This window comes from Dromiciops gliroides, chromosome X, assembly GCF_019393635.1.
Source record: "Dromiciops gliroides isolate mDroGli1 chromosome X, mDroGli1.pri, whole genome shotgun sequence".
Lineage (NCBI taxonomy): Eukaryota > Metazoa > Chordata > Mammalia > Microbiotheria > Microbiotheriidae > Dromiciops > Dromiciops gliroides.
The window spans coordinates 58,864,135-58,889,563 of NC_057867.1; the positions used below are offsets into that span (position 1 = coordinate 58,864,135).

General features: G+C 41.3%; 1 long non-coding RNA gene across 1 annotated transcript in view; it reads left to right on the forward strand.

Annotated features, from left to right (window-relative positions):
- LOC122733700 overlaps positions 1-25,429 on the forward strand; it is a 73,374-nt gene that overhangs the window by 34,185 nt on the left and 13,760 nt on the right. The window contains exons 3-6 of the long non-coding RNA XR_006353945.1: positions 2,806-2,890; positions 19,345-19,545; positions 20,811-21,120; positions 21,644-21,807. This is a non-coding gene — a long non-coding RNA (uncharacterized LOC122733700). The remainder of the gene's footprint in view (positions 1-2,805; positions 2,891-19,344; positions 19,546-20,810; positions 21,121-21,643; positions 21,808-25,429) is intronic.

The following is a 25,429-nucleotide window of genomic DNA, read 5'->3' on the forward strand; positions in this document are numbered from 1 at the left end:
CGTTTTCCAGTCCTTATGGGTGACTTTTTGCTTCTTCCTAGGAGATCCTCTTCTAGTGCTTAATCACCACTAGGTTTGGTCTGTGTTGGTGTTTGGGGAGATAGGGATACCTCCTCCCTGATCTCTTTGGTTTTATTTGCCTGTGGGTGGTAGGAATAAGATGAGGCAATGACCAGGCCTTCCCCATGACATAGAGAATTAGACTTCAAATGTAGCTTGGCTGTGAACTCGGTCTGGTTCCTGGCCTCATATTACCATCAGATGGGGTAGTATCTTGTGAAGACGACAGTCAATAAAAACTAGGTGATGCATGAAATTCTTTAGGGACATTCTCTGTAGTATGTAAGACTTTGTGATAGATTCAACTTCTTCCTCGCTATTTATCATTATTTTTTTTTTACTTCATTTTTGGTTCTGTGGGGTTTTTTGGAGGGGGGATAAGGCAATGGGGGTTAAGTGACTTGCCCAGGGTCACACAGCTAGTGCGTGTCAAGTGTCTGAGTCTGGATTTGAACTCAGGTCCTCCTGATTCCAGGGCCAGTGCTTTATCCACTGTACTACCCAGCTGTACCTATTATTTACTATTAATAGCATATATATATATATATATATATATATATATATATATGTGTGTGTGTGTATATACACACACACATACATATATGTATACATATCTACACATACACACATTTTTACATATATATAAGCTGAATATAGTGCTTTAAGACTTGCAAAGCATAAAGCATTTTACAAATATTACCTTATTTGATCCTCACAACATCTCTAGGAGGTACATGCCACTTTTTTATCCCCATTTTACAGATGAGGAAACTGAAGCAAATTAAAATTAAGTGATATGCCCAGGGCCACATGATTAAGTGTCTTAACTGTGGCTGAGGTAGGATTTAAACTCAGGTCTTCTGGACTCCAAGTCCTCTTTCTATATTGCCACCTAACGGTCATGAAAAGTACTACTCTTTGTGATCATAGCTAACAGTTCCATAGTGTTTTAAGATTTGCAAAGCACTTTCTCCATATCATCTCATTTGATCTTCACAATGGCTCTCTTTCATGGTGACATGAATTAATCAGTCATTTTATCAACTTGCATTTACAGAGTACTACGTACTTTTTGTCAGGGCTCTGTGCTAGACACTAGGGAGACTGATTGAAACAGCCCCTGCCCCAAGGCAGCTTATGTTATACTCAGGCCAACATGGACATATCTAATTCACATACACAGAATGAATACTAGGTAGTTAGCTAGATGGTAGGTGGGCTAGGAAGGCATCAACACATAAGAGGATCAAGAAAGGCCCCCAATAGGAGGTGGGGTTTGAGCTGTGTCTTGAAGAGTCTGAATTTTCTTCAGTGTTATCTACTGTTAGAGTTAGTGGTATTACCTGATTTTTACTCCTGCCTTTACTTTTTTTTTGATGAGGCAGTTGGGGTTAAGTGAATTGCCCAGGGTCACACAGCTAGTAAGTGTTAACTGTCTGAGGCTGGATTTGAACTCAGGTCCTCCTGAATCCAGTGTCAGTGCTCTATCCACTGCGCCACCTAGCTGCCCCCATGTCTTTACTTTTTTATGATTTTATTTTTTAAATATTTAATCTCGATTGCAAAATAGTTCACAACCCATATTTGTCCTTTTTTTTTCTTTAATCCAGTGTTAACCTGGAAATTAAGGAAACAATCAATATAGGAGAAATAAGGCCCTTAATTGGGGCAGAGGAACTATAGCTGGTGGTAATGCAAAGCAACAACTAGGAATACCCAAAGATGGAATCTAGGACAAGGTTTTTATGGAATAACATAACAAAAGGGAACCAAAAGACTCATGGAGTCATGTACAAAAGCAGTTACTTAATGTAAATGAACCTTTAACAAAAGAAACCATAGTACTGCTCCTGAGTTAAGTACAGGCTACTTAACTCTACACAGAAACTACTTAAAGTAGATGGGGAATCTTTGGGAGGGGATAATTTGTTTGGGGGAGATCCATAAGTCAATCAAGAGTCTGCAATTGACAAAGATTGGTTAGCCCGAGGCAGTTCATTGGCCTGGGAAGAGGACTGGGTGGGCAATCAGTCAATTCTCAGTAAATTTGTACTTATCACTAGAAACAATCCTCAGGAACACTGCACCTCTTCAATCTTAGGTGTTGATGTTTGTAGTAAGCTCATAATTGGAGCAGGGTGAGAAGCTGCTGATAACTCTGGGGCCTGTGAGCAAATCCCCTCCCTCTTCTGAGCCTCAGTTTCCTCATCTGTAAAAGGGTGCGCTAGATCCTTACTCAGTCCCTATTTGTCCCCAGACTCTACATTCTTTGTAGTCAAACATGTCAGCGCCTTTGGAGTATTTCAGAGCCCCCAATGCAAACTTCCGAGTGAAGATAAGGTTAGAATAGGACATTGATGAAAATTGGCAACAACAGGGAGATAAAGCAGGCACAAATACAATATTCCTTTTTATTTAGAAAGATACCTCTCTGGGGGAAGGAGTATGTTTGCTTGGGGGTAGGTAAAAGTATCGGAACCTGAGACTCACAGCCTACTTACTTACAAAGGGCCACTGGATGGAATGTGCTGACTAACAAATTAATGGTTTGACAGATTGTTTTTTGATTTAGGGACCAAATCATTACTTAATATTGTAGACCTGGGACTTCCCATCAGATAGGTCACGGTATACTATGTCAGTTCAACCAACAAACCTTTTTAAGTACCTGCTATATGCATGGCACTGGTAATACAAAGATGCAAAATGAGGTCTCTGCCCTCAAGGACCTTCTTTTTTTTTCAGTGAGGTGTTCCAGGTCAAGTGAGTCGCTCACACCGGTAGTGTCAAGTGTCTGAGGCCAGATTTGGGGGATAGAATACATAAACAGGTGAGTGAATGCAAAGTACTTGAGAACTGTAACTACTTTAGGAACCAGGTGACATTTAGGAGATGGTACCTGTGAGAAATAGCACTTCAAAAACTTCTGGGACTCAGCGTTGGCAGTGTGTCAGAAGGTTCCTTTATTTTCATTCTTGCCAGAATGGGCCGCCCCCTAGTAGAGAGAACCCGGGTGCAGACCAGCTGGCCTGTCTTTTATCTTCTTCCCATCCCTAAGGGCGATTGGCCCTCCCTCTGGCTAATCAATCAAACACAGCATCCCCACCCCTCCAATTGGATTCTTCTTCTCATGGGAACCTTCCTTGAGAAGCCCTCTATTTGAAGTAACCCCCATTTGTGGATATTAGCACTTGAGTACCTGCTTCTATTCTAATCAACTCTCCCTGCTGAACCTGAGTCCACTCCCCAGACATTAAAGCACCTGTAATTGTCTTTCCAGACAGCTCCAATCAACTTGAGGGGAGCCCATGTTTTTCCACAGTACTTGAGCTGAAATTTGTTGGGGTTTTTTTTGGGGGGGGCAATGAGGGTTAAGTGACTTACCCAGGGTCACACAGTTAGTAAGTGTCAAGTGTCTGAGGCCGGATTTGAACTGAGGTCTTCCTGAATCCAGGGCCAGTGCTCTCTCCATTGCACCTAGCTGCCCCCTGAGCTGAAATTTGAAAGGGAAGCTAGGAATTCCAAGAGGCTGAGGTGAAGAAATGCATTCCAGCCATGGGTGATAGACTGGGCAAAGCCACAGAGGTGGGATATTGGCATGCATAGCACATGGGGATGAGTAACACAAAATCAGTCTAAAAGATAGACTGGAACCAGATTCCAAATGCCTAACAGAGGCATTTATATTTTAGCTAATTGGGAGTCACCGAAGCTTCTCGGGCAAGGTTGTGACCCCCTCACCTGGTGATTTAAAAATCTCAATTTGGCAGCTATGTAAAAGAGGGTGGAGAGGAGTGAGGCTATAGGGAGAGTGAGTGATTATGAGGCTATCATAGTAATCCAGGTGAGAGAGGATGGGTGCCTGAACCAGGGTCAAGTCCATATTTCTTGCTGAATTCTACCCAATGGACAGCAGTACTAAGAGAACCCCCTCTAGTGGACTTCTGGGATGACATGGATCAGTAATGCAGGATTCACAGGCATCTATGGGTAAAAGATCTGCTGTCCTATAGGCTTACTCTAGCTGAGTCCATCGAATGGCAGTGTAGAATAGTAGAAAGATCAAGGGCCTGAGAATCAGAGGACCTAGCTTTCAATCTCAGCTTTGCCACTAATTAATTTTGTGATCTTTGGCAAGCCTCTTCCCCTGCCTCAGCCTCATTTCCTCATCTGTCAAATGAGAGGACTGTACTGGATGATCTCTCCATTCTCTTCTAATTCTTTGATTAAAAGAGCTCGAAGTGATATGAAAAAAGAAGTTCATATGAATGACTCCATTTCTCTGCATCAGGGAGACATGGTGGCAATGGGATGTTGAAATTTGGACAGAACACTGATGAATCTGCTTAGCCTGACATTTACCTTGAGGGAATGGTGAGAAAGTTAACCCAAACTATTCTTCTCCATTCAAAACATAGAGAAGCAGAAACAGGGATAAAAGTTGGAGGTGGAAAGGTAGGTGTGGAGTTTGACCCCATAGATGACTGTGATGAAAATTTTGCATAGGAATAGCTAGTATTATTCAAAGCATTTGGAAAGGAAATTGGCTATACTGCCCCAGAGTCATTGGGAGAGGTTGGAGAGATCCTAAAAATAGCCCTTCAGAGGTAAAGAAACAAATTCAGTGTGTTAGTTGCCTCTGTGGTGATTAACAGCCATATCAGTGTAAAAGCCAACCAAATAAGATGTTTTACCTTTAGGAAAGTATCAGTATTTTACTTTGCAAAGTCTATGTTCCTGACAAGAATTCAATGACTGTTTCTGGTGCCAGGCTGCTCAGAATTACAGTAGCAAGAAAAGGGGACTATTACCAGTGTCTTGTCACCCATTCCTTCCATATATATTCAGTAGCAGAATTAGGCATTGAGAATTGACTTTGTAATGTGATGTGTGCTGCAGAATGACAACATATTTAGGGGTATGAGAGGAGGGAGCCCTAGTAGCTAGATGAGTATGTATATGTGTGGATTTATATATATATATAAACATATATGTACACATATGTACATATATGTATACATATTTATACACATATATGTTTCAAACTACTTTAGTTTCATGTAACAAACATTTGTTTTCTCTTTCTCCTACCTTCCCACAATGGAAAAAAAAGGAAAGAAAAGAAAAGCACGTGTCCTGTAACAAATATGCAGAGTTAGGCAAAACAAATTTTCACAATGACCATGTCAAAAAGTATGTTTCATTCTGCACCTTGTGTCCGTCACCTCCCTGGCAGGAGGTGGGGAGAGCATTTATCATCCTCGGTTCCCCAGAATCATGGTTGGTCATTGCATTCATCATCATTCTTAAGTCTTTCAAAGTTCTTTGTCTTTAAGTTATTGTTGTATGAATTGTTTTCTTGGCTTTGCTCATTTCACTCTGCATCATTTCATATAATTCTTCTTTGTTTTTCCTGAAACTATCCCTCCTATCAATTTCTTTTACAACAAAATAGTTTCCCTTCACAATCACATACCATAATTCGTTTAGCCATTCTCCAGTTGATGGGCTCTGCCTTTGATTCCGGTTCTCTACCACCACAAAAGAAGGCTGCTATAAATATTTTTGTACCTATGGGTCCCTTTCCACTCCCTTTGATCTTTTTGACAGCAGTGGTATTGTTGGGTCAAAGGGTATGCACAGTTTAGTAATTTAGGAGGCATTCTTTCCATAGTGCTTTTCCATAATGGTTCGACCCAATCACAGCACCCCTTACAGTGCATCAGGTCACCTTCCTTCCTTTTGTGGATCAATTTTGCTAACCTGATGAATATGAGATGGAACCTCAGAGTTACTTGAATCTGCATTTCTCTAATTATTAGTGACTTGGAGCATTTTTTTTTCATATAGCTGCTGATAGCTTGGATTTCTTTCTTAGAAAACTGGCTGTCCATATTGTCTGGCCATTTATCAATTGGGGTGTTCCTTTATTTTAAAAACAATTCAGGAGTCATTGTAAATAACAAAGATGAGATGAAAGATTCGGCCATGGCAAGGCCTGTTGCCAAGGAGTACGCTGCCTTGTGGCCCAGGATTGTATCCAGAGCTGGCTGCACTGGCAGATCCTCATCCAGCCCATTTATTTAAACACACACACACCCCACCTCATTAAAGTATCTGCCTCACTGGTACAAAAAAGAAATCCCTCCTGGCTCTGTGGATCCTGAAATTTGCAGCAAGGTCTGAAGAGTTCTTCCTTAGTGAATGACAATTTTCTTAAGAAAATTCAATCCTCAAAAATGCTTTCTTCAAAATATCCCTTGCCAGGGATTCAGCCATAGAATTTAAGGGAGTTCCTGATGCAGACACCTAGGAGCTTTAGAAGTTGGGTGGTGGGGTGAAAAGAGCATCAAGCTAAATGTCCAAACATCTGGGTTTGACTGCCCTGTCTGCTTCTTACTAACCTATGAGGTCTTGTGTAAATCTTAGTCTTATGATAATAGAAGCATCGATCTAGGGGTGGGAGGAGACCTTTCTGAGCCTCAGTTTCTTTATCTGTAAAATGGGAATGAGTATCCACTCTGCCTACTTTATAAGGAGGGTTCCTTGTAATAATCAAATGAGATAAGGGATGCGAAGGTGCACTGTCAATTGCATATCTGAATATGAGGCATGGTTATTTCTTTGGAGTAGAATGTGGAGCAGGCAGAGTCTAGAATTCACAGTCAGGAGATCCAGGCTTCTAATCCTGGCTCTAGCAATTAAGTTAGTGCTGTGCCCTTAGCCACATTACTTGACTCCTTTGGCCTCATTTTCTTTCTCTATAAAATGTAGGAGCTGGACTCGATTATCTCCCAGATTTCTTCCAGCTCTGACATTCTATTCTAGTAAATTGCTCTTTGGTCGGAGCTACAGGGACAGGTGCTGATCGACTGATTAGAAAGGAAGCATGTAATTCTCTTCCTCGTCTTTGATGGGAAAATAATGCCCATTTCTTTTCCTCTCCGTTTTTTATTCTCCTGTTTTTAAGGAAAAGTCCTTTGCCATTTTTCAGTTGGACTCTTCAGTGACACAAGCTTGGGATTATTTGCAGTTACTTAGTCAAGATCTGCCTTTTCCAAGGGAAAGCAAAGGAAAGAAAGGGCTTTACTCTGAATCACTTAGTTGATGACACATTCAGAGAGGCTTTAGCTAGGTCTGGTTAGGTATCTTAGTGACGCAGATGGAACACAGACATCTTTGCTCTGGCTTAGAAAAAAATGAAATCAACACTGTTCATTTCATTGCTTTTCAGAGTGTGAGACTCTGTCTTCCCAGTTATATCTCCTTTGTCTGATGGGGCCCCAGATGGCTAGCCATCCTGATTGTACATGCTAATAGGAATGAGGGCATTAAGGACTAACTCCATCTGTAATTTACTCATTTCATTCCAAACAATATTTTCCACTGTTTCCCTTGCTTCTAGAACTTCCTCCAGGTGCTGTGTCTGGCTGTGTGAGTGATTAATTTGGAGACTTTCTTGTCATCCTAGTACATGGGGGAAGAGCTGCTCCTCCAATTTGAGATTAATAAAGAACACAGGTACCTGGGCAATTCGCATGTTGGTTAATCAGAACACAAATAATTGCATGTCAGTGGACTCTTTTGTGGGTTTGCCCACCTATTTCTTAGGTAGCATCCCTACTGGGAGAGTTTGGTTTGGGTTTTTTTTTCTTTCATAATGGCAAAAACTACCCAAGGAAAACTGAAAGGCAGGAGAATGTGGAATTAAAATAAAGGTATGGCTTTTGATATAATTTATATTACATTTCTTCTGGTTTGTAGAGCAGCACTGAATCTCAGAGTTTGGACAGAGAGCTTTAGAACTTTGGCAGTGCATTTTGAATCACATTTCCATATATCGGTGGTGTCATACAAAAAATGAAAAAATGAAAAATGTAAATAATGCAGTTAGTACTCTGAAAGATATTCATAAGAATCTATCTGTTTTATTAAGATGCATCAATGTCAGTGGAAGCAGCCTTTTCTTCTCTCAGCATGCTAAATTGTCAAACTACTTTGTGTTGAAATGTCCAAGGATAGTTTTATCAATTCAGATGACAATATGGCTGGAACACCTCTTTAGCTCTGCTATTTATTTTCTAGTATAAGTCATATATTCGTGGGGGTGTTGAAAAGTATTAGGATAAGCATTTCTATGATGATTGACTCCCATAGCCCCCTCAATGCTATGAATTCTGTACGTGTAATAAATATTTGATAGGGTCCACTAGGTGGCATTGCAATGGATAGAGCACTGGCCCTTAAGTTGGGAGGATCTGAGTTCCAATGTCACCTCAAATACTAGCTGTGTGACCCTGGGCAAGTCACTTAACCCCAATTGCCTTAAATATCCAGGGCCATCTCTAGTCATCCTGATATATATCTCATGACTAGACCCAAGTGGCTCTGGAGGGGAGAGTGAGGTTGGTGACCTTGCACAGCTCTCCCTCACTTAAATCCAATTCAGTGCAAGTCATGACATCACCCCAGTGGTATGGTTCTCTTTGGGAACAAAGGACAAACAACAAATATTTGACGATAATGATATTATTTGTACTGATAATAGTGCTCTAAAGGTATGTATTATTCTACATGGAAAGAGAATCTTTTTGCATGGACATCTTTCTCTTTCAAGATTTATTGTTTCCTGCCTTCCAGTGGCTTCCCTCTCCAATCCATCTGTCAAAAAGATCTTGCTAAAGTACAATTGGACCATGCTATTCTTTTGCTCAAGACTCTTCCTTGGCTCACTCTTGCCTCTAGAATAAGATACAAACTTCTCAGCTTGGTATTTATTGTCCTTCACAATGTGGCTCCAGTCTACTTTTCCAGGATAAGCTAGGTGGCTCAGTGGATAGAAGTCCTGGCTTAGAATTAGGATGACCTGAGTTAAAATCTGACCTGAGATACTTGCTAACTGTATAACCCTGGACAAGTCCCTCAACTATAAAATGGGGCTAATAGCAGCACCTAACTTTGAGGGTTGTTGTGAGAATCAAATGAGATAATATTTATAAAGCACTTAGCACAGTGCCTGGCATAAAGTAGAAACTTCATAAATACGTATTCCCTTTCCCTTCCAATGCGTAACATCTATTTACATGGAAGTAGCCATATTCCCTGTTTCAGTTACTGTCACCTTTAGGATAGTCTGAAGTCAACAAGGTGATTGCACATCTGGCCTCAGACACTTACCAGCTGTGTGACCCTGGACAAGTCACCTAACCCTGGTTTGCCTCAGTTTCCTCATCTGTAAAATGGGGATAGTAACAGTACCTCTCTCCGAGGGTTAATATGAAGGTCACATGAAATCTTATTTGTAAAAAAAATGCTTAGCACAGGGCCTAGCACAAAGTAGGCATTATATAAATGTTTGTTCATTCCTTTTTTTCTTCATTTCACATTACACTCCTTTATGTTCCAGCCAAACTGGACTACGTGTTGTTCCCTGAAGTCAGTTTTTTAGCTTTCACTTCTTTGCATTTGCCACCCATGCCAGGAATGTGCTCTCTCCCCATTTGCACCCCTTGGTATCTTTAGCTTCATTCTAGACTTAGCTCAGCTTCTACCTCCTATGATGGTAGAGAATGGAAGGGAGGAAGGGAACAAGCATTTATATAGCACCTATTGTGTACCAAGCATAGCGCTAAACTTGTTTTACAAATATAATCTCATGTGAACCTCACAATAACCCTGGGAGGTAGGTGCTCTTATGATTCCCATTTTATAGTTGAGGAAACTGAGGCAGACAGAGGTTAAAAGTGATTTGCCCAGGGTCACACAACTAGGGTCTGAGACCAGATTTGAACTCAGGAAGATGAGTCTTCCTGACTGCAGGCCCAGGACTCTATCCACTGCAGCACCATCTAGCTGCCCATGTGAAATTCAGTTGAATTTTATAAAAATCAAAATAATTGATTTTTTTAAGGTACTGGGGATGTTTGCCCCATGGGAGGACTTGGGGAGAAAGGATAGCTGTCTAAACATAGTTGAAGGCCCCTCTACTGGCAAGGGGATAAGATTTGTTCTTGGTGGTGCCAGAGGACAAAACTGGGTTCAGTGCTTGTAAGATGCAAAGTGTCTAATCTTGCCTTGACATAAGGAAAAACAATGATCAGGACTGCCTGAAAATGGGATGTAAAGCTTCCAGAGGTGGAATAAGTTCCCTGTAGCTGGAAACCTTCAAATAGAGGCTGGATGATCACTTGTTGGTAGGTTGTGGAAAAATTTCCTGTCCAGGTATGGCTTGAACTAAATGTTCTTGAAATCCCTTCCGCCTCCACAAATGGTCATAGGTGCTTTTTATGTCGTGCCTGACAAATTGATGGCAGTCTTTCTTTGATGCCTGCCTCCATGGGGACTGATTGGTTTCCTGCTTGCCACTTTTTCTTCTCTCCCTGGCATTTTGGCAGGAGTTGGGCGCATTTTGAAAAGAATGAAATCTGCCATTTACTTTCTGAGGTTTCCATTGTTATTTTCAGCTTCAGATTTTCTAATCTCTAAAAAAAAGTCTCTTTTTCTTCTTGATTGCCTCTCCTCATTGAGTCTTTCTCTGTCTTGCCTCTGCCTCTTCAATTAGTCATATTTCATGATTTCTAGCTCTTGCTCTCTCTCTCCCCCTCTCTCTCCCTCCCCCCTCTCCCCCTCTCTCCCCCTCTCTCCCTCTCTCCCTCTCTCTCTCTCTCTCTCTCTCTCTCTCTCTCTCTCCCCCTTTCCCCCCACCTTTTTTCCCTTTTCCTACCAACTGTAGGACAGTTGCCTAGAGACAAATTCTCAGGATATTTTCCCTGATATTTTTGCGATTCCCAAACTCACTGTAACTCCCTTAGGGTTGATGATTTTTCTCCTTTTTGAAAATGAACATCATTGTCTTTTCAGCATAAAAAAAGGTTAATTTTGTAAAACTTGGAGAAAAGCTGCCCCCCTCCCGTTTTTTCTTTTGCATTTGTTCCTATGCTCTGAGGATTGGGCAGCCCTGAGGAATCACATTTGCAGTAGACATAAGACTGTAGCTTCTCTTCACTGAATTTATGAACTATTTGAAAATGCAGCTAGGAAAATTGATGCAAATCTCATTTATTCTTTTTTCAGGGGGAAATTGGTGCTTTAGATTCTCATTTATGTTATAATAAATTGGAAAATTGTAAAAATCCCAGGCAGCCTTTACATGAATTCCATTTGTATTTCCAAGGGATAGTGACCACGCCCTCACCCTCCCTCTCCCTATCTACATAGCAGCCTCTTTCTTCCTCAGAAGCTCCAAATCAAGGGCTGTGATAAACTGAAAAGACCAACTAGGCCATCCCACACCTGAAAGAGCCCCAACTTGACAACATGCCCAGTACATGGGCACCTAGCCATACATAAGCTCCAGTGAGCTCATGTAGTTTGGGGGTAACTCTGTTTGATTGGGAAGTTTGTTGTTTTGTTTTCCCCCAATAGACCTTGAGTCTATAGTTCCCTCTTTCACAGTCAAGCTCACAGGCTTATTGTTCACAGAGTCTGTATTCTTCCCTTTTTTAAAAATCAGAACATTTTCTTCCATCCTATGATGCCCCATCTCTATTGTATTTTCACAAATTACTGACTCACTGATCACATCTGTTCAGAGGCAGATCAGAGAAGCAGCTTGTGGTACAATGGTTAGAGTACTGGGCCTGGAGTCAGGAAGAGTGAATTCAAATCTGGCCTCAGACACTTACTAGCTGTATGACCCTTGACAAGTCACTTAACCTCTGTCCCAGTTTCCTCATCTGTAAGAAGAGGATGATAATAACACCTTCCTCCCAGGGTTGTCCTGGGGATCAGATAAGAAGATATTTGTAAAATGCTTTGCAAATCTTAAGGAGCTAAAGAAATGGTGGTGGTGGTTGTTGTTGTTGTTGTTGTTGTTTTGGTGCCCCCGATCTAGTTTGTCTGGGCCAAATGACTTGAACTCTTTAAGGACAACTGGATGCTCTCTTATTGCCTTCTTATTTGGAATCAGAAAGACCCAGGTTTATGTCCACTGTCAATCACCAATGAATCAATAAGCATTTATTAATTGTTTGTTTTGTGCCAGGTACTTCTCTAAGTGCTGGGGATACAAAGGCAAAACAAAACCAGGCCCTGCCCTCAGGGAGCTTATATTCTAAAGGGTGGAGATGCCATGTAAATAAATATGGCAGTAAAATGCAGGATACATACAGAGAAGATGAAAAGAAGACTTAGAGGAGAAGGCCCTCTTGGCTAAGGGAACCAGGAAAAGGGAACCACTTAGGAGCTATCCGACCTGGGGCATAGCACTTACCTCCTCTGAATCCCACTTTCTCATCTGTAAAATGGGGGTACAAATAATAAGGAGCCATCTTATAAGGCTGTTTGGATCCAGCAAGATTGTTCTTGGTGCCCCTATAAATGTCAGTTGTCATCTTCAGCATCTTGGGCGCCCCCTCCTGAGCGCTATTTATCTGATCTTTCCCAGTGCCAATGCTGCTTTCCTGGTGCATGAAACAGAAGACAAGTAAGAGCTCAGTAACTTTTCTATCCAATCAGCACTGGAAATCTGGTATTTTTATCTTCTTCTTTTTCCTCTGAAATAAAATAAGATAAAATCAATTGCAGGATTTTTTTTTTGGTCCAGTCTTTACTAGTTTTGCATTTTAGTCTTCCTGGCATTCCTCTCACAGAATCATTCCATGATGAATGTCCTTTCTTCTACCTTCTGTATGTTTTTTTAAAAATCTCCCTTGGTTGATGTGTTCCCTTGGCATATACATTGGTCCCTTTAGCTCACTCTTGCTCTTTTTGCTCCTCAGAATTGTCTCTCCTTGTCTCCCAATTTATATTCTGGAGAATGTCCTGTCCTTCCTGGGTTAAAATGTCCTGTAGCATCTTAGAGTAGGAGATCCTAATGATCCTTTCTTTGAATCTTTTGTTATATCTTATCTACTACACCCAAATAGCCAAAGAGTCCCACATGAGCCATCCTGACAAGAGTGACCACCTCAGTAGACACTCATGAAATCATTGCTAAATTGAATTGAATAGGGAGTAGAAAGATAAGTGGCACTGCAGTAGATAGAGGGCTGGACCTGGAGTCAGGAAAACTCATCTTCCTGAGATCAAGTTCATCCTCAGACCCTTATTAGCTGTGTAACCTTGGGCAAGTCACTTCTCCCTGTTTGCTTCAGTTTCCTTATCTTTAAAATGAGCTGGAGAAGGAAATGGTGACTCTAGTATCTTGGCTAAGAAAACCCCAAATGGGGTCACAAAGAGTCAGAGACGACAGAAAATGACTGAACAATCATAAGAAAAGCCAGTATCTTTAGCTCTTAAAGCAATGAATCCTTGAGCCAGGAGGCTTTACTGCTTCCCTATCTCATTTTGAGTGATTTAAAAATGTTACAGTTAGTTGCTGGTTCTAGAATGGAAATAGAGGTCTACCTTCCAAATTGTTGTTCTTTTTTTTCCTTTTTTTTTTTGTGGGGCAGTGAGGGTTAAGTGACTTGCCGAGGGTCACACAGCTAGTAAGTGTCAACTGACTGAGGCCTGATTTGAACTCAGGTCCTCCTGAATCCAAGGCCGGTGCTTTATCCACTGTGCCACCTAATTGCCCCCTCCAAATTGTTTCTTACCAAATGATTGTTGAACCTAAAGCAGATATGGTATCAATCTCTTTACCTTGCTGGCAGACTAAGGGCTGCTCTCTACATTGGTAATTGCTTTGTAGAAATATTTATCAATATTTTATCATACATATGCTCCAAGTCAACATATGAGATTTCTAAAATACAATACATTATGTTAAAAGACTGACTGAAGGGTTAAACATAATGCTAATAACCTCCCAAATTAGGGAAAACACAAATATGAAAGGTTTTTTTTTTAATGCAAGAATGTAGAAAGTGTTCTTTTAATTTATTTCAAACATGTCTTGCCCTAAAATAAATAAATAAATGTAAAGTCGGGGATTCATACTCAGCAATGAATCTTAGCCACCTCACATAACTCTAATCTAGCAGAATGGTCACCTTCAGGAATGACAAGAAAGAATTCTAAGGAGAAGATATTGATTTTTTTTATCATTATTTAAAGTAGAAGGACAAAGGCCTTTTTGCAGCTCAATAAGATTCTAATCAAATTATTATATCTATTTTCTTTCCAAGTCAATTCTAGTCTCATCGGCTAGAAGTGCCATTGGTAAGATAATAAATATTTTTGATATAACATATCTGAAAGTTCATAATGATCTTGTCATTCAAAGATTTATCTATAACCCAAGAATTCTTGCTAAATTGGCCTGCATAAAAGGGAGAAAGAATCCATGAGCGAGATCTAGCCTGGGAGTCATCTTACCATTTAGGAAAACAACTCAACAGACAATATTCTGTTGTGAGATGTGAAAAAGAAATGGTGAGCTTGGCTTTATTTACTTGTAAAGGAGAAATTGGACATAGAAATGCAGTTACAGTCTACCTGTCGCCAACTAAAAGGTTAAGAAAACGGTCCCTAGGCATCCATATTTTTCTGACAAAGCCGAACAGAGACATCTGGAATTATTCCCATGGGTTTTAGGGAGATGAGAGGTTTGAATGACAAAGGAACTCTGCCTACTGTGAGAATGATCTTCAAAGATCTATATATTCTGTCATGTCCTTTTTTGAAAATTCAGATATTGGCACAGAGCGCATCTGGAGTTGGCATGAGAAGACTCAGAATGCAATGTCTCAAGCTAGCCTAGGTGGTCTGGTAGGTGAGCTTCAGGATGGTAAGATTGAAACTAAAGTTTGGCCTCCTGTGAGTGCACTGGCCATGGGATGATCAGTCTGGTGATTGACCCACTGTGTAAGTCATGGCTAACAGACCGGGGTTTGATCTCATTCCCTAAGAGGCTGTTGGAAATAATGGGGATGCAACTTGTTGAAAATGGGTAGGTTTGGTGTAGGGATATCACAAAATGCCCGTCTTTACCCCTGTGGGCTAAGAGGATAGCAGTCCTCTCAGTGTTCCAGGTTGCTCATGGGAAGAAGAATTGACTGAGAACCACTCGCCACTTCACAGTGAATGGGCTGGCTTGCTCCATCCCCTGAAAGCATCACAAGTGGCACAGGACAATTTCCTCTGTCCCCTTCTCCCCCCACTCACTCAATGCTATGCTCTCTGTATGTTGGCAAGGGGCCCACCTACCATATCAGGCAGCAAGCATGGCTGCACTATTTAGCAAACAACCTTTCTCCTGTAATTACTGAGAGAATTGGATTTAAGATGTTCTAACTAGAGTGTGTGATTTACTCTTAACATAAAAATAATTGCCTTTTTTTGAAATGTCATGACATTATCTAGTTGTGTATGTCCAGAAAAGAAGATTGGTTGGTTATGTAGAGAGACTAATTAACCTTGAGAAAGAAAAAGAAGAGGAGAAGAATTATGGAAAAAGCAGGATCATAAAATCATACATCCAGAGCTGGAAGGGCCCTTTGAGGTCTTCAAAGTCCAACCCCCTCATTTTAAGAGATGAGAAAACCCAATCCCACGACAGATAGGTGACCTGCCCTTGGCCACATGGTTAGCACATGTCAGAAACAAGAGTCAAATCCAAGTTTTCCTGGCACCTAGAGGCAGCTAGGTGGTGCAGTGGACAGAGCAGTGGGCAGAGAGCCAGGAATCCCTGAGTTCAAATCCAAACTCAGACCCTAAATCTCCCTGTGACCCATTACATTGTAAGTTGCATGAGGGCAGGGAGTGTCTTTCTCTTTATTTGAATTTGTATCCCCAGTACTTAGCACAGTACTTGGCATATAGTAGGTGCTTAATAAATGTTTATTAACTGACTGATCTAAGCTTAGTCTCTCTGTGACCCATTAGATTGTAAATTCCCTAAGGGCAGGAACCAGTTTCTTGCCTCTTTTTGTATCCACAGTGTTTAACTCAGTGTCTGGCCCCTAGTAGGCACTTAATACATGTTTATTGATTGATCAACCCTGGGCAAGTCACTTAAACCTCTGTCTGCCTTGGTTTCCTCATCTGTAAAATGAGGATAATGATAGTACCTATCTCCCTGGGTGGTTGTGAGAACTAAATGAGAGATTTATAAAGTGCATAGGCCCTTTATAAATATATAAATATAAAATAAATTGAATATTATCATATTAAATATTATATTGATATTATTATATTGTAAATCATATAAATCTGGCACATAGTAGGTACTTAATACTTCCTTCCTCAGTCAATCTCTCTGAGCCTCAGTTTTCTTGCCTTAAATTGAAGGTATTGGAGTTAATAATACCCATTGTACCTCCCTCCTGAGATTCTGTAAAACTCAAATGAAATTATGTAATAATACTAAGGATAATAAAAGGTAGCATTTTATGCAGTGCTTCAAGGTCTACAAAGAGCTCTACAAATAAAACATCTGATTTATGATGAGCATTTATTAAGTGTTTGCTGTATGCCAGGCAGGGACAGTTAGTGGATAAAGTGCTGGGCCTGGAATCAGGAAGGCCTGAGTTCAAATGTGGGCTCACACACTTAATAGCTGTGTGACCTTGGGCAAGTCATTTAACCCTGTTTGCCTCAGTCTCTTCATCTGTCAAATGAGCTGGAGAAGGAAATGGCAAACCACTCAAAGATCTGTACCAAGAAAACTCCAAATGGGGTCGTGAAGAATCAGACACGCCTAAAATGACAGAACAGATATACCAGGCAGGGTGCAAAGCACTTTACAAATATTATCTCATTGTATCCTCTCACCAATCCTGTGAGGTAGGTATTATTATTTCCATTTTACAAAGTAGGAAACGAAGGCAGACAAAGGTGAAATGACTTGCCCAGAGTCACACAGCTAGTAAATGTCTGCAGCCACATTTAAACTCAAATCTTTCTGACTGCGTGGCTACCCCTCTGTCCACTGCACTGTCCAGTTGCCTTTGCAAACTTTAAAGCTTTCTATAAGCTATATCTCAATTTTTCTTAGTGATGTTGTGTGTCTAGTGGAAGAAAACCTTTTGTAAGGTTTGGGGGGGCTTGTGACTATTATAGTATGCTCTGCTCTCTGGCATTTGATGTTCAGGGGAATGGGTATTTTATACACATATACATGTATATGTGTATATATGTGTGTGTATAAATACATATATATTTACTTATATATATATGCATATATGTGCTTATATAAAATATATATTTAATGTATAAAAGGTTTAAAAGTCACTTTCATGAACTTCTGACATTTGAGGCTAGCTATTTGATCTTGGGCAAGTCATTAACCACTCTGAACATTAGTTTGCTCATCTGTAAAATGGAAATCCTCCCTTTCTAGAAGCTAGGGATATAAAAAAGTCCTCAGTCCCAAGGACCTTTAAGTTGTCCTGGGTAGGGAGGGGATATAGGAATCACATAAGAAGTGGGCATCTGACTTTTCCACAAAGACATCCTTTGGGGGAGAACTTACTCTGGGGAACACACTGTCTAGTCCAGTTTGGAACTCTCCCCTGTGTGGGACACTTCATTATGTTGTATAGCTTTACCTCTTTGGCTGGGTGCAAAGTCATGTGGGAAACATGATCGAAGAAGAGGCCCAAAAGGGACCAAAGACTCGGGAGTCCAAAGGGCCTTGGACACCATTCATCCAGCTCTGTCACTGTATGGAGGAGGACACCGAGCCCGGGATATGATGGGGATTACCTACTATTCAACAACAACTATGAAGCCTGATTTTCCCCAGTCTTCAATTTCTTTGGGCATGAATGATTTAGAAAATTGCCTCATCTTACTCTCTCTCACTTTGGGTAAATGAAGATGCCTACTTAGTTCGCACTTAGTAATTGTGATCCACCTCATGGGGTATTATTTTCCTCTGACAATATTAGCAAAGGGCTTGGAAGATTCTAAATGATCTGAGTTGTCTTCAGTTCAGTAACCTTGAAGAATAACACACCTGTGTTTTAGTATAGTAACCCAACAAGGAACAACATTGAAATCTTTCAGGCTGTCAGAACTAGAAAACAAGGCCCTGCATTTCTTCTGAGTGACCTTCTGTATTTATTCTCAAAAAGACTTGCCTGGCCCCCAACTCCACTAGCGTTTGTAGGGGGTCAGAGTGGGGACCAAGAGCACCAGCAGGGCCACCTTAAGGAATGTTTTCCACCAGCAACAACTGGCACATGCTGATCTTTCCACACCCTTCATTTTCCTCCTAGGACCAATGGCATGCACTTGCGAAATGGCTGGCCAAGTCCTAGGCTGCACTGCGTGATCATGGGGCCAAGCACAGAAAACTAGCTGCTTTGGCTATTCTCATGAGTATGACATTTTAGCCCAGTGACCCAACAGACCTCCATGCGACGTTCTAGTTATGGCCCAAGCCAGCCTAGAAGACTTTGAGGGCTTCATGCATTCATTCCTCTTTTCTACTTGGCATAGGGCAGTGCTAGTGATGTGTCTTTGGAGATCCTCAGCACTAACCATCAGGTTAATGGGAAGATAAAGAAGTTTCAATTCATTTTTTGGAGAGAAGCAACTTGGGGAATCAGTCATTCCACATTATGGGATCTTCCCGAGGAATACTGATTAGAGCATCTGCTATTTTATGATAGATATAGAGGTATAGGGACTACATTTGGATTTCAGGGATACAAGGGGCTCCCAAGTGAAGAACCTGCTTCTACTAATGCAGGTTAGCACTAGCCTAGTACCTAGACCGCTGAGAGATTAAGCAACTTGCCCAGCATCCCATAGCTGGCATGTGTCAGAGACAGGATTCAAACCCAAGTTTTCCTGATTTTCAGATTGGCCGTCTGTCCACTGTGCCATGTGGTTTATCCATGTTAAATATGTAGGATTATAGGGTGTCCCAATAGTTTCAATGTAATTTCATGGTTTAATAGCTTTAAACTGAACTAAGATTTTGGTAAATAGGGTGCATTTCTCTCTCTCTCTCCCTCTCTCTCTCTCTCTCTCTTTCTCTCTCTCTCCCCCCCTCCCTCCCTCCCTCCTTGTTTCTCTTTCCATCTTTCTATCAATTTCCACACCCCTCTCTCTGACTGTCTCTCTACCTCTCTCTGCCTCTCCCCCTTTCAAATGCTTTTCCTCCTTAATTCTCCCTGTTAGAATCTGTGTATTTTCATACATCTAATGGCCAGTCTCAAAAGTCAGGGCAGAAGGTGTGTACCATGTCTTATAACAAGCAAACTTATTTTCCTTTCAGAACCAGAGCCTCTCAGGATGGTTTTGCCCTTTTATATGGGGGCTACAGGCGGGTATAGGATTCCACAGTCTGGGCCACAATCCCCATTCCTCAGCTTTATTTCTTGTTCACAGGTTCAAAAGGTGTGATCTGATGCATAAGCTACTAGGAGTGTATATCACCATTAAGTAGAAAGGCCCCAGTGCCACCTCTGAATGGGAAGAAGCCCATAAACAAAATATTCTGGAGGACATCCCCAAAAACCTTTAAAACATTGGGTCTGGAACTGGACTAGTGGCCATAAAAGGGACAGAGGCAACTCTAGAAATTGCCAGGTAAGTTTTAACGTCTCACTTGCCATACTCAGAGAAGAGGGATTTGGCCTGCCCTGTATCCAGTATTATATCCCCGATGATCCACCCCATCCAAGGGCAGAAAGTCGAAGGCCTGCTTAAATCTGGGCATTTCCCCTTACTATCCTTTTATAAGATGTATGAAAATCTAAAGATGCTAGTATTGAGAATTGAAAGAGGGCTAAGGTATATATGAAGTGAGAAGAAATAGAGAAAGAATGAGAGAGTGAAATAGAGAGCGATAAAGGAAGAGAGGGTGTGGACAAAGGGGAAGACTGAGGGAGGCAGGGATGAGGGGGACAGAGAGACCAAGACATAGAGATGGAGGTAGGAAAGGAAAGGGGACAGACAAAATTAAGAGAGAAAACTGAGAGGAGCCATTTTCTCCCTTGAGGTGGTCATGGTCCAGCACAGCAGGGGGCCTCAGTGGAACCTGACAAATTCCTAGCTAAAGGTGGAGGCCTAAGGAAGTTTTTTAGAGAAATTGGGTCATTTCTGGAGAGAAGGCCTGGCTCAGTCCTACCCTGGATTCCCCTCACCTAATGTTTCATTGTCTAGAAGGTAGAAGAAAGGCATGGTGAGTGGGGTTAAGGGAAAGGCCTTCCCTTCTCTGCTCCCAGGGACCCCAGATTTCCTGAAAGGAGAGACTGGCCTTCATTGATTAGGTGGATGAAAATGATTCTGAGACCCTGGCTATCTTAGGCAAAGGCTGGTAAAATGTGTTCCTGCTGAAATTGAATTGGCTTCCCTTTTCTTTCAGCCCTTTCCCTAAAAATCCTCTCTGTTCTTTCTCCCCATAATAACATATCACAGAGACACAGGACGTTTCTTAGCCTCTTCCTGTTTGGGGGTAAACACGTTTACATAAAAAAGTAACTTTTTACCCAAAAATAAATCAAAGGGGAATAATCTTTTTGTTTTTTTGTTTTTTGTTTTTGTTTTGGGAATAATCTTTTAAAAGTCTCTTCCTAGGATCTGACATCATGGGCCAGTGATGTCACAAAGTTTTAGTGAGTTAGGCCCATTGTTAGGTCGATTGCCAGGTTACAGTCCCTGAGGAAGATCAATGAGGAGGCCACAACCCAAGCATGCCTCTACCCTGTCCTGGACCCAGCAAACTTATTTTCCTCTCAAAGGCAGAGCCCCTCAGGCTGGTTTGGCCCATTGAGTAGGGGGGCAGCAGATGGGTCAGGACTCCAGCCTCTGGGTGACAATCCACACTCCTCAGCTCTATTTCTTCTTCACAGGTTCAAAAAGTGGGACCTGATGCAGGAGCACCTGACAGTATCATCATCAAGAAGCAGAGAAGCCCCCCCAGTGTCACATCTCAATAGGAAGAAGCCCATAACCAAAATATTCTGGAGGACATTCCCCAATATCCTTTAAAACAATGGGTCTGGAAATGGAAAAGTGGCAATAGCAGGAATACAGGCAACTCTAGAAATTCCCAGGTAAAAGTTTTAAGGCCTCAGTTGCCATGCTTATATACGGGGAATTCTGCCTGCCTCATATCCAGTATTATGTCCCTGATGATCCACCCCATCTAAGGACAGAAAGGTGAGAGTCATCTTGTGGATCCTGCTTACATCTTGTGATATAAGGCATGTGAATGTATGGGTTGGACCTTGAACACGATAATTGAGAAAATGGTTCTTTTTTTGCCTTTCTCCATTCCTTTCCTCACTCTCTGTCTCTTTTGCTCCTTCTCTCTATCTCTCTCTCTGTCTCTCTCTCTCTGTGTCTCTGTCTCTGTCTCTGTCTCTGTCTCTCTCTCTCTTTCTCTGACTGCTGTCACTTGTTCCTGGTTACCTTTCTTTTTGGCCCTAAAAGCCCCTTTCCCCTTTTCTTTTGTTCCTTCCAATCTTTTGTAGGCTGATAAAGAGAAGGTACTTGCTAGAATGAATAATATGCAAAAGTAGAATGTATAGGCTGTGAGAAAAAGCCTTAGGGATGTTCCTTTGTGTCATATATGTGAGCTTCAGCTGGAATTTTGTGTCCTGTCTTCCCTGGTGATTAGGGTTCATTTGTTCTAGAACTCAGACCAGATGATTAGATTGTGTCTATCCCTTCTCTTTAACAGATGGTAAAACTGGGGCCTGGAAAGGTTGGAAATAGCAAAGATGGGATCCAAACAGAGGTCCTTCATCCACCGATGCTCTTTACATTATAGCAGGCTGCCTTTCTTTTTCCGCCCTCACTTCCTGATGCCCAGCCGTGTCTCATAAGGATGGGTGAGGTTCACTGGTAAGTAAATTAATCTTTTTCTTTTTTGGTTCTGGCTCTTTGTCAATAACATAAGCACTTTTTTCTCTCTCACTTATCCATCTCCCTAGAAAAGTGAGGTAGCATGTCATTTTGTTCTCTTGACAAGCCTGGGATATCTCCTTTAGACAAAAGTTATCACATACCTCATTCAGTACATCATCAGCCTCCTTGGAGCCTTTCAACTTCTGGGATTAATTGTCAGATGAACATAGCATTCATTCCTCCAGTTGGTACTTACATATGTACCAACTGGTCAACACATTCTTATTTTTTTTTTTAGTGAGGCAGTTGGGGTTAAGTGACTTGCCCAGGGTCACACAGCTAGTAAGTGTCGAGTGTCTGAGGTCGGATTTGAACTCAGGTCCTCCTGAATCCAGGGCTGGTACTCTATCCACTGCACCACCTAGCTGCCCCTCAACACATTCTTATTAAGTGCCTAGTATGTCCAAGATTTCAGAATCAACAAGTATTAAGTATTTATTATAGGCAACGTACCATATAACATTCTGGGAGAGTGAAGAGAATAAAAGACACGGTCCCTACCCCGAAAGGATAATGTAGACATTAAATAATTGTGAGATAATATAACACCATGCACCAGTAGATAGACTGCTGGTCTAGGAATCAGAAATCTCTGAGTTCAAATCCAGCCTCAGATATTTACTAGCTGTGTGACTCTGGGCAAATCTGATAGCCTCTCTCAGACTCAGTTTTCTTATCTGTAAAAAATAGAGGGGGATGAAATGAGATAATATTTGTAAATCACTTTGCAAACCTTAAAACATTATGTAAATGTTGTTGTTTGTCCTTCAAGGACAAACAAAAGGTGACATCATGACTTGCTATGAATTGGATTTAAGTGAGGGAGGGCTGTGCAAGGTCACCTACCTCAATCTCTCCTCCAGAGCCATGAGGGTCTAGTGGCAAGATATCTATTGGGACCACTGGAGATGGTCCCAGATGTTTAAGGAAATTGGAGTTAAGTGACTTGCCCAGGGTCACACAGCTAGTAAGTGTCTGAGATGAGATTTGAACTCAGGGCCAGTACTCAATCCACTAAGAAAGTACACAGAAGGCATGGGGTTATTCTGAGGAGGTTGGCTTCTTTAAGCCTGGATTAAAAAGTGCTCCATTTTATATCTTCCATTCTATCATAACCTCTTTAAACCGGGGCGTGTCAGGTTCTCTTTCCAAGTCTCTCAAAAAGTCCACTTGTCCTGCGGGACTGGCTTTCCCCGAGGTTCCACTGAACCCATGTTGGGTGAGTAGAAGCAGGAGTCTTGCCCAATCAACTCCCTTGGCAGGAATCTGGAAGTTGCATCCACCTCTTAGAACTGGCCTGACCTTCTGGCTGCCTTGAGACTTCTTATACAACTCTCTTGTCCTGAGGAGGAGGTCATCAGTTCTTTTCCCATGAGGCAGAGCTCTGGCCCACGTGTACCCAAGTGTTCTTCCTCGTTACAGCAGCCCTGGCCCTCCCCCGTTATACTTGTCACCTCAAGTGCATAGATTTGCCACAGGAGCGTGGAACGCCTTGGAGGAAGGCTCCCAATTCGGCCTGCTGTCTGCTACTGGTGTTTATTTATTGTTAGTGTCATTGTTACTCAACATAATGATCATTTTGAGATGGCACAGGCTCTGGCTAAGGCAGTGTGTAACAGACCAAATGCCTACATGAAGCACGTGGGTCTTATGCTTATTTTTGTTCACATTAATATGATAACATTTCTCTAGCACCTGACAGTTTGTTCACAGGAGCCCTCTGAGATGCATAATATAAGTAGTCTTATCTGCATTAAGGATAAGGAAACCGAGGTTCCAAAAATTGAAGTGGCTTGATTGAGGTCATGTAGTTAGTGTAGCCAAGATACAAACCTACGTTTTCTAATTCCTAGGCCAATGCTCTTTCAAATACATACACATGTAAACATATAGATAGATAGATAGATGTAGACATAGACATATATTTAGATATGTGTGTGTAAATATGTGTATATATATGCATATGGGGAATGAGGTGGTACAGTAGATAGAGTGCAGGGCTTGGAGTCAGGAAGACTCCTCTTCCTAAATTCAAATCTAGTCTCAGACATTTACTAGCTGTGTGACCTTGGGCAAGTCACTTCACCCTGTTTGTCTAAGTTTCCTCATATGTAAAATAATCTGGAAAAGGAAATGGCAAACCACTCCAGTATCTCTGCCAAGAAAACCCCAAATGAGGTCCCAAAGAGTCAGACACGACTGAAAATGACTCAGCAACAACAACAAATATATTCATATATAAAATTCCAAACTCCACAAATGCCAACAAACATATTTACTTATGTAAAGAACAGAAAGAATATTGCACATGAAACCATGAATTTCTATTATATACAGGGTTTTTTTGGTATATAAGAAATTCAGCACATCTGTTTCTAAGTTGTTTGTATCTGCTTCAGACCTTCTTTCTGTTCATTTTAAGAACAATAATAGCATATATCTAGATAGCACTTCAAGGTTTGCAAAGCTCTTTACAAATATTATTTCATTTGATCCTCACAACAATCCTAGGAGGTAGGTACTATTATTATCCCCATTTTACAGATGAGAAAACTGAGGCACAGAGAGGTGCCATGGCTTACCCAGGGTCACACAGCAGATATGCATCTGAGGCTAGATTTGAACTCAAGTCTCCCTGACTCCCAGTCCAGCGTTCTATCCACTGTGTAACACTTGGCTGTCTCTGAATTATTTTTAAAAATGATTCAATGAGGGCAGCTAGATGGTACAGTGGATAGTGTACCGGCCCTGGATTCAGGAGGACCTGAGTTCAAATCTGGCCTCAGACACTTAACACTTACTAGCTGTGTGACCCTGGGCAAGTCACTTAACCCCAATTGCCCCACCAAAAACCAAAATGATTCAGTGACCTTTTTTATCCTTTTTATTTTTTGCATCATTCTTAGTGCCCTTCACCCACTAAAAACAGTTACAGTCCTTCTAACAAATAATCATAGTCAAGCAAAATACACTTTAGCCAGATCCAAAGATCGTTCATTCTCCTTGAGTCTGTCTCCTCTTTATCAGGGGATAGAGAACGTTTTGGTTGGCCACTACATTGATCAGAGGTCTTACATTGTTCATCTGTACACCGTTGTTGTTGTTGTTACATAAATAATTTTTCTGATTCTGTTAATTTCCCTCTGCATCAGTTCATACAAGTCTTCCCAGGTTTCTTTGACCTTAATAATTTCTTTTGGCCCCAGAAAATCCTATTACATTTCTATAACATATTCCACAATTGATGAGCACCCCTGTAGTTTTCAATACTTTGTTACACTAAAAATTGTTATTATGAACATTTTTATACATATAGATCCTTTTCCTCTTTAAAAAAATGTTTGGGGCAGTGGTCAAAGGGCTAAGTCAAAGAGTAGTCACAATTGCCTTCCAGATTAAATGGACAAATTCTTAGCTTCACCAACAGTTCCTTGTTGTCAGGCTTGTATTCCTAAATCCCCTTCAAGAATTACCATTTCCCATCTTTTCCATCTTTGTCAGTCTGATGGGTGGGCCCTCAGAGTAGTTTGAATTGACAACTTCTCTTATCATTAGTGAC